Below are 9414 nucleotides of genomic sequence, written 5' to 3'. Positions count from 1 at the left end.
CTGCACTGCAGATGGTAACCTGTAATAGTAGTTTCATACTTGGAGTACCTGTTATTCTGGTCTTCTGAATACGGGCTGCTTGTCATGACATGCCAGTTGCTACTGTGCTGTCTCTCAGGTAGATGATTGTTCAAAAAGAAGGGGGTGGTGAATGAAATAAAAAGCAAGAAAAGGAATGTTGTGGGACTGTCCTGCTTCAAGGTTGTATATGGTTAGATTTTTGGAATTATGTGTAAACATAAGAAGTATATAATTCTTCATGTCTATTTTTTAAAATATATTCTAATTTTTAAATGTTTTTTCATCGTATTCTGTGGGGACTTGGAGTTCACCATATCAGTACTTGATGAAAAATACCTATTTCATGTTATGCCTGGGATGTTTGATATTCAGACAGATAGTGAGGTTAAGCTTAACAGCCTAGGTTGCATGGTAATAACAACAAGCTTCTCTTCTGGATGGTTAACAATCTAAATTTGCAGATCAAATTTGGAGAAAAAGGAGGGCTGCAAGGAAAGCCAACATTTTGGCCCTAGCCTTCCAAGGTCAATTAAGACTCAGGACATATGATTTATACTGTTTCTTTGACTTGCAATCTACTTATAAGACATGATATGAGATTTTCTCCTATTATTAGAAAGTTTAAAAATGTATTTCCATTTTCAATTGACTTTATATTAGTTCTTCCTTATGTTTTACACACACACACACACACACACACACACACACACACACACGAAAAAAATGTATATAACCTGACATAAGATTGATATTGTTTTAGGGAAATCTTCCATGAACTTTTTAATAGGTTCGTCTAATACATTTTACATAGACCTTCATAAGTACCATTTTGAGAGCTCTTTATTCTTTACCCAGAACAGTACAGCAGCTTCTCTTGCCTTCTGGATTATGCTCTTTGGTATTTTCTACACGCTATGTCTGGAGGTATTAGAATATTTTGAGTTTGTATAACTGGAAAATATTTTACTTTTAGTTTTCAAAGATATGTTTGGTAAGTATAAAATTCAATGAAGAGAGATCTTTTTTTTCAGTCCTTTGAATAAATAAGTTTAGTTTCTTGCCCACTTGCTCTTTTCTTCTAATGTGGAATAAGATGCTATTTAATTTTATTCTTCCATAGCGAATATTTTTTCTATATGTATGCTTTAATGATTTTTTTTGCAATTAGTTTTGGACAATTCCAGTTTTGTATATCTTGGTATGGTTTCATCTGTATTTCTTGTGCAAAACTTTTATTTTTCTTGGAAATGTGATGGTATAATTTTAACTGAGTTCAGAAATTTTAAATCTTTAAATATTTATTACCTACCTCCTTCTACTTTGAGAATTCTAATTATATGAATAAAATTTCTTTGTTTTGGCAAAGAGAGAACTATTATATGACTGATCTGTAAACTATTTCTTCTTCATGTTTATTTTAACAATTTTGATTAACAATCTATTAAAAATGTAATTTTAGACAAATTTTATTATTATATTCATTTAAGTTTGTAAATAATTTTTTACAATATGCAAAGTATTATTAATTTCATGTTATATATTCATTTCAGAAATATTTTTCTAAAATCACTGTATACATCATATATCTTTACATTTCAATATTTTTCTACAATTTTAAATTTGCTATATAATTATTATAGATTTTCAATAAAGTTAACAATCAGTACAAAAAAGATACATCATGTACAGGTGCAATTTCCCTACAATAAATGGTATCACTATGTACATCTAAAATGGATGAATAAAATTAATTTTGAAAACATGATGGTAGAAGATAAGGATGTCTTCTGTCACTGCTCCTATTCAACATAGTTCTGTAATCATTAGCTATAGCCATTAGACAATAGAGAGAATTTAAAGGAATAGGAATAGGTAAAGAAGAAGTTAAATTATCATTATTTGCAGGTACTTACTTGCATACTTTACTTGGAAGACCCAAAAAACTTCACCAAGAAGCTGCTAGAATTGATACAGAAGTTCAGTAGCATAGCAGGATACAAAGTCAATACACAAAAGTCAATAGCATTCCTCTACACAGATAACAAACACACTGAGATGGAAATTAGAGAAACAATCCCTTTTACAAGAGCTAACCCTAAGGATCTTAACAGAGGCTGGATCTTGATTTTTCTTCTTGTCAGTCTACAGAACTTGGAGAAATAAATTTGAGTAATTCTGTACACTATAAAGTAGCCAGTCAGTGGTATTCTATCATGACAGCTCAACATGGACTAAGAGAATATCTTTTATATTTCTGTGCTATATTGAGTTCTCTCAGTCTCTTAACTGGTTAACTGGTTCCCTGGGCACTGGAGAAGGTAAATTTTTTTGTAATTTCCATGGGGATAATATACAAATATTAAAGTTATAGCAATCTATTTTAAACTGGAAACTTTATTGCTTTATGTTTTGAACCATGCATATTTTCTCATTGTTCTCTTCTTTTTATATTTGGAGTACCATAATATTTTTTATTTTATTTCACAAAATGTATTCTGGATTTTACTTCCACATTGATTTATAGATATCTTTCTCATTCTTTTTTACAACAGAATCTATTGCACATATGTACAACAGTTTATTAATTTACTCTCTTATGTATTTCTTCCAAAACAGTTGGTCCAGTTTACATCCTACAAGTAATATACAAGAATTTCCCTCACTATCAAGGCCACTTGCAATATTTATTCATATGTGTAAAGGTCATTTTCACATCTTCTATGTGACTTATCTGTTCATGATTTCTGTCAATATTTCTATTAATATTTTGAGATTTTTCTCTTGACTTTTTAAGAATTATTTGTCATAATAGAACACCACAGACTGGAGACTTTATTGCAGCTCCTTACCTTGCTATATATTTCAAATTGCTTCCCAAGTTTTCATTTGATTTTTACATTGTTTGTGGTTTTCCTACCATGCAAAATTTCATTTCATTTTTGAATAGTCATATGTGTGAATATTTACTTTTCTTGCACCTGTATTGTGAGTCATAGAAAGTCTTCACTTACTTTCAATTATTGTAATTTTGATTTCTAGTTTTTGAACAGTATTATATACTTCTGAATAGAAAGTTAGTGAACTGGAATCTGTGTCTGAAGAAATTTAAAATGAAATACAGTGAGACAGCGAAATAGTATGAAAAAGAGGCCGTGGATCATGAAAAAGAGACTGACAATGTCTAATGTATGATGAATTAGAACTCTGGAAAACATTAGAGAAAAAAGTGATATTAAAAAGGCATTGGCTGGGGCCAGGGAGATGGCTTAGTAGAATAAGCGCTTGCCTGGCAAGTGCAAGGGCCTGAGTTCAATCCCTGGTTCCGCCAAAAAAAAAAGGCATTGGCTGAGAATTTTCCAAAATTACTGAAAGCATTTTGCATATTAAATAATCTTGATATATCATAAGCGAGATATATGAAAAGAAATCCATGCTTATGTTTATATTCAAACTGTAGCATTCCAGAGACAAAGGGAAAACTACCACAGCAATTAGAAAGAAAATACAAAATAGAATTTTAAAATGAAATGGAAGTTAGCCTATCAATTTTTTGAAAGCAGTAATGGAACCAGAAGAAAATGAAATAATATTTTCAGCATACTGAGTGAAAATAAGAAAACCTAAAATTGCATACCTAGCCAAAGTAATCTTTCTAGATTGAAAATGAAGAGTCTGGAATATAGCTCAGCAGCACAGTGCCTGCCTGGCAAAAGCAATGTCCTGAGTTCAATTCCTAGTATCAAAAAAATTTAAATTGAAGATGAAGTAGAAAAATTTTAAATAAACTAAATTGATAAAGATTATCAATAGACTATAGATGAAGCAAATTCAGAAGTATTTAGTTACAGAGAAAACAATTCCAGATAAATTATGTGAGATGCAAAGAAGAATATCTAACAAAATCACACAAGAAATGAATAAACAGGAGCTGGGGGTTGGATACCCGGCCTGCTGTGCTAGCCCTCCCCGCGGGGCACACTGAGATGGCAATGGAGACTGGGTGTGGTGGTGCGCACCTGTAATCCCAGCACTTGGGAGGCTGAAAACAAGAGGATCACTAGGAGTCTGATCTGTGTAGTGAGACCCTATAGACCCTTACTAAATACAAAAAAAGAGAAATGAATAAAAATAATCATTAACTACATAAACAATAATAATGGTCTGATTTATTAAAATAGCATATAACAAAATACTGAATAAAATAGAATAAAGCAGGAGGGGCATGATCAGAGTTAAAGTGTTCTTAAGATTTTTATTTTATTTAGTAAGGGACAAATACATTAATTTCAGAATTTGTTGAACATTCTTACATAAATGAACATTCATACAGCCATGCAGATAGAGGCTAATATCTAAATGTACAGTGATCTTTTACAAACTGACAGTAAAGATACAACTTATTGAGCAGCTTAAATTAAGTTCAGTGAAACATAATGCAAAATCCAAGTTTACATTGATTTAAACAGGAGAGATCTTTTGTCGCATGGAAAGTTCATAGGCAGGCAGCAAAAGACTTGGACTTGGTTTTTCTTCAATCATCCTAGCGTGGGTATTAAAACTTCCAGGTCACTGTTTGATCCAAGTTTGCTGCTAGAACTCCAGTCATCACATGTGATCCTTAAGAAACAGAAAGAAAAAAGAAGAGGAATCTGCAGTAAGGCAGAAGGGAAAAGCTGTAAGTCAGCTAAGTTAGTTTCTCTTAGGTGATCTTACCTGAAATCTCACACAATTATCCTATTATAAATTACCCTCCAGAGGCACATAATGACAACAAGATGCAAGAATCTAGCTAAAGTCTGGGATGCTGTAACAATGGATGGAGAGATTATGGATATTTGATAGGCAACTAGAATTCTCTGAAGTAAAGAAACAACAGAAGAGAAACTAAGAAATTTAAAAAACATATATAAGAAACTTAAAAATCCAAATGGGTAAAAAGATGTGTGGAAAGATGCTGACATTTACTGGTTTATAGAATTTTTTTATGTATTCACTCACTTTAATAACATAACAGATACAATGTTGTCACCACAGAATGTGAGTTTAGGTTGGATAAGAGGTTTTATGAGCATTCACAGCCATTCTGGGGTGTATCAGAGCTTGTATGTAATGCCTATCGCTACTAAACCACTGATTGTTTGCATTTTGTGCAAAGTGTTTAACATTTACAATTCTTACAGGGAAACATACTGCACACATTTAGAAAGTATTTATCTGTGCCTTAGCACTTAAGATAAATACTTCTATTTCAAGATGATATTTAAAAATTCTCCTAATACAACAGCAGCAAAAATATAATTCTATAATTACAAAAGAGCTAAACTGCAATTCATGGCTACGCTATTCTCATGCTTATGAGAGTGATCCTGAAATAAGTGTGATTCTGAAATAAACATGACTTCAATGCAGCGCTCCTGTAAGTTTTCTGGGTCTGAGCACGCGCAAACAGACACATGAACTGTGGGAGGGCTATAAGCTACATCTCACATGTGCTTTCACAGAGTTCTTCCAGAGCCAGCCAATCCTAAAAATCAAGTCCTCACCCTAGTCCACGAGGCAGACAATGAAAAACTGGAGTAACTGGGGTCAACGGGGCTCCTACCCAACATGCAGGGCGTGTGACACTTGGCAGCAGAGCAGAGTGCTTCAGGGCTGGCCAGTGTAGGAGGAGCTGTCATGAGGGGCGAGGGAAGGTGGACTAAACACTATCCAGTGCACAGAAGTGACCTGTTTCTTTCATCTGGAGCTTGAGTGATGCAGTTAGTGAACCAGTCACCACTAACGTGGTCATCAAGTCTGCGAGGAAGAAACATTATTCCAAATACCATAATACAGTTTGAACCAACTCAAAGAGTGCTGCATTTGACACAAATACATAACCTCAACATAATATGTCTAACTAAAACAAGTACTTCCAAAGAGTCCAAGACAGTGTCTCTTTTTCTAAGGTTTAGGCTTTGCCCAGAACTCCCGATACATGGAATAGCCCATACCAAGGGTCGCTGCACCCACAACAAAACCTTGGGCTGCTACACGCAAGTTGATCAGGTGCATGGACATTTTACTATTCCCCTGCTCTTCAATCTGTCTAATATGCACGTGACAATTGCTGCGAAGCCTGACATTCCAATAGGGACAAACGGTGCCTTTTTAGCTTTTCGGATAAGTCTAGATCCCTGATCTCTATCGTACGAAGAAAAAGAAACATCTGTGTTGCTTGACATGGTGACTGCTTGAAGACTCTTCTGAAAACCACAGAACGCCCCAACCACCACTTGCTGGTCTCCGCCGGAGCACCGTCTCACAGCTCTTCTCCCCATCCTGTCCACAGCCTCTATAGCAAAGTTTTGAAGTGAAATATTACTGTTTGCTATATAGGACAAATAATAGTAATAATATCTCTTACTGGCAGAGTTGTGCAGAAAAGGATACTTTCATGCATTTTTGGTAGAAATATAAATTATGGCTGCCTTTTGGAAAAATATTTGGCAATATCCATTTAAATAAAAACGTGTCTTTGACTCATGAACTCCATTTCTTAAAAGCTACGCTATCAAAATAAATACATTAGTACAAAAATAAACATATAGATGATTATTTCACCTTATTTACAATGAAAGTATACAAAACTAAAAGCTAAATTACCACTTCATTAGGGAAGAATGAATTAATTCTGACATGTATACACTATCAAATATTATTTATCCATTATATATATTTGAGACAGGGTCTCACTACACTGTTCAGGCCAGCCTTGAACTCACTATATAGTCTAGGCTGGCCTTGAACTCGCAGCAATCCTCCTGCCTCAGCCTCCCAAGTACTGGGCTTACAGGCATGTGCCACCACACTGAGTGTAATAAGGTATATTTTTTCAATGACTTGAAAGGATTTTTATAAAGTATTGAAAAGCAAGAGACAAAAAATATGCTTAACATAATCCTATTTTATGAGTTTATATTGATATATGTACATGTATAACTATTTGTTGTATGTGTATGTGTGTAAAATATGTGAAAGAATATCTGTATTTTGTCATACATATTCTCAGGTGGGATGTAGTGTTGGGAAGAAGAGTGTGAAGCTCAGAATTTAAAGGATCAAACTGAAAAGGAGAAAAAATTTCTAGTATGGCCATGTATGTGCATTTATTTAAAAATAATAAACTCTACCTCATAGAAATTTGAAACCAAAAGATGTTTCAGATTTTTACCTAAATGAGATCAAGACTCCCTGCCCCTTCTTTGACATTTTGCTCTGTTTCTATTTCTTCCCCACTAGGGAGGGGGAAAAATGAATTTAAAAAAATCGAGATTTTTCATCCAATAGATGGTAACAAATCACAGGATCAAGACAGCAGTGTATTTACTATACAGGTGGGTATAAAATTAGAGAATGATCAGCAAGTAAATGTCTTGCAGGTGCACCCAAACTATTAAACCAGGTCACTACCCAATGAAATCTTCAGAAGAGCTCCTTAACATTCACGTTTCCATGATATTTTCAATGAAATTCTAGTTTGAGGCTTAAACCATTTCTGCCTGAGGGCAGAATTAAACCTATAAAGATCTATTGGTATATAAGAATCATGCATTAAACAAAACAAAAAACAGATGTCTTGGTTCACCCAGACTTTCCAATCAAAATATGCAAGGATTTAAGCACAGTCTTTCAACTGAGTCTTGGAAAGGAGACTGTTAATGACGGATCTCAACACTTTAAGTTAGTTCTCCTAATTTGCTATTGCATTATTGTTTTCTTCCCTTACACGACAATGCACCCAACAACAGCAAGCAGGTAATAGGGAAGGGCAGAAACTTGACTGCGGGTAAATATGCACAAGTTTACTCATTCATCAGGCATTCATTGAAAATCAATTATAAGACAGTGTTTTAGACAGTAGCTGCATTCATCTTACGTGATATTGAGAATTCTTGATAAGAATGCAAAACTGAGAAAGCAACAATATCCGGACATCACAAGATAACAGTGAAGGGCTGGCCAAATAGCTCAGTGGATTAAAGCCCCTGCAGGCAGGCACAGGGCCTGGGGGTTTGATCTCTGGGCCTGCCATGCCAGTCCCATCCCTGGGGCATGCTGAGGTGGTGAATGAGACTGGGCATGGTGGTGCACACCTGTAAAACAGGAGGATCACTACAAGTCCGATCTAGTAGTGAGACCCCGAACACTCTGTAGACTCTTCCCTAAAATAAAAAAAAACAAGATAACAATGAACGTTAACAAACTGAGAAGAATAAGGGCACACCACACAGGCCAAAGTCCCTGGCACTTTTGATGTTTCTTCTTGAATATGACCTAAGTTAGTCAATAAAAATTGTAGATCCCTATTCTTTTTACCTCTTCACAAAACCTTTTCCTGTGATTTTCATGTCACTTCATACTGTCCTTTTGCTTGCCACAAAAAGACCTCACTGGTGTATTACCACTCAGCACTTTGGTCAATGTTATGCTTCTGGAAAAGTTACATGTAACACTTCAAAATGTGTTATTATTTTAAAAACCCAGTGTTGAGAAGATTATTGCCTGTCAATGCAATTTTCAGGCCAAATAACAGTGACTTGTATAAAATGAATTACCTATCTGCATATCCTTTTCCCTTGAAGCACTCTTTTCTACATATGGCATTTCACAAACCTTGAGAGATGAGTACAGGAAGAGTGGTGGAAGAAAATGATATTGGTTCAACAGATTTGGAAGCTGAAGTTTTCATAGAAGGTCACTGGCAACTGAAAAACGTTGAACAAGAAATATTTGTTGGATGTTCTCTCATCGGATTGTCCTCAAAAGTAGCTCCTTGTTTCTTCAAAGAAATCAATATACACATGGGAAATAAAGTTGTCCACTTTATGTACATATTTAAAAGATCATCAGTACAACCCAAGGAAATTTCAAATTGCCTATTACTCATCAGGTTTACAGACTTCATATTCTCAATACCAAAGGAAAGGACACTACAGATAGGACAACAGAGATACATATCACTTATTTTATTTTTTTCAACTGTTTATTTCTCAAGGCACAATGATTTACTATTTAAAATTGTTCAATAATAATTCATGAAAAGTGAGTGATTATAACTACTTCAAAAGTAGAAAAATAGGTGAAATAGAATTTAAATGCTGCAGGATTTCACTTTTCAATAAACAGACCAATAAACTAAGAATAGTCCAAGTGGCTGGTTAAAATGTAAGCTACATCCCAAACACCCTTTCTGTATTTTTTTCTCATTATCATTCTGATTCTCATCATTTAACATCTTAACAATGACTTTTGATGCTGTTTATCACGTTCATTACGTAAGATACCATGGTTGTTGATTATCCCCATGAAACTAGGTTCTCATTTACTTTATTATTTTTTATTTTATTGTAT

General features: G+C 34.4%; 1 protein-coding gene and 1 pseudogene across 1 annotated transcript in view; one reads left to right on the top strand and one right to left on the bottom strand.

Annotated features, from left to right (window-relative positions):
- The window catches only part of Vamp7 (vesicle associated membrane protein 7), a 62140-nt gene that overhangs the window by 12393 nt on the left and 40333 nt on the right, over positions 1 to 9414 (top strand). The window lies entirely within an intron of this gene.
- Positions 5965 to 6245, bottom strand: LOC101570148 (annotated as a pseudogene).

The sequence above is a fragment of the Octodon degus genome, unplaced genomic scaffold (assembly GCF_000260255.1).
Source record: "Octodon degus isolate 3935 unplaced genomic scaffold, OctDeg1.0 scaffold00416, whole genome shotgun sequence".
NCBI lineage: Eukaryota > Metazoa > Chordata > Mammalia > Rodentia > Octodontidae > Octodon > Octodon degus.
The sequence above is the reverse complement of the archived record's forward strand: the minus strand, read 5'-3'. Positions and strand labels throughout refer to the sequence as shown.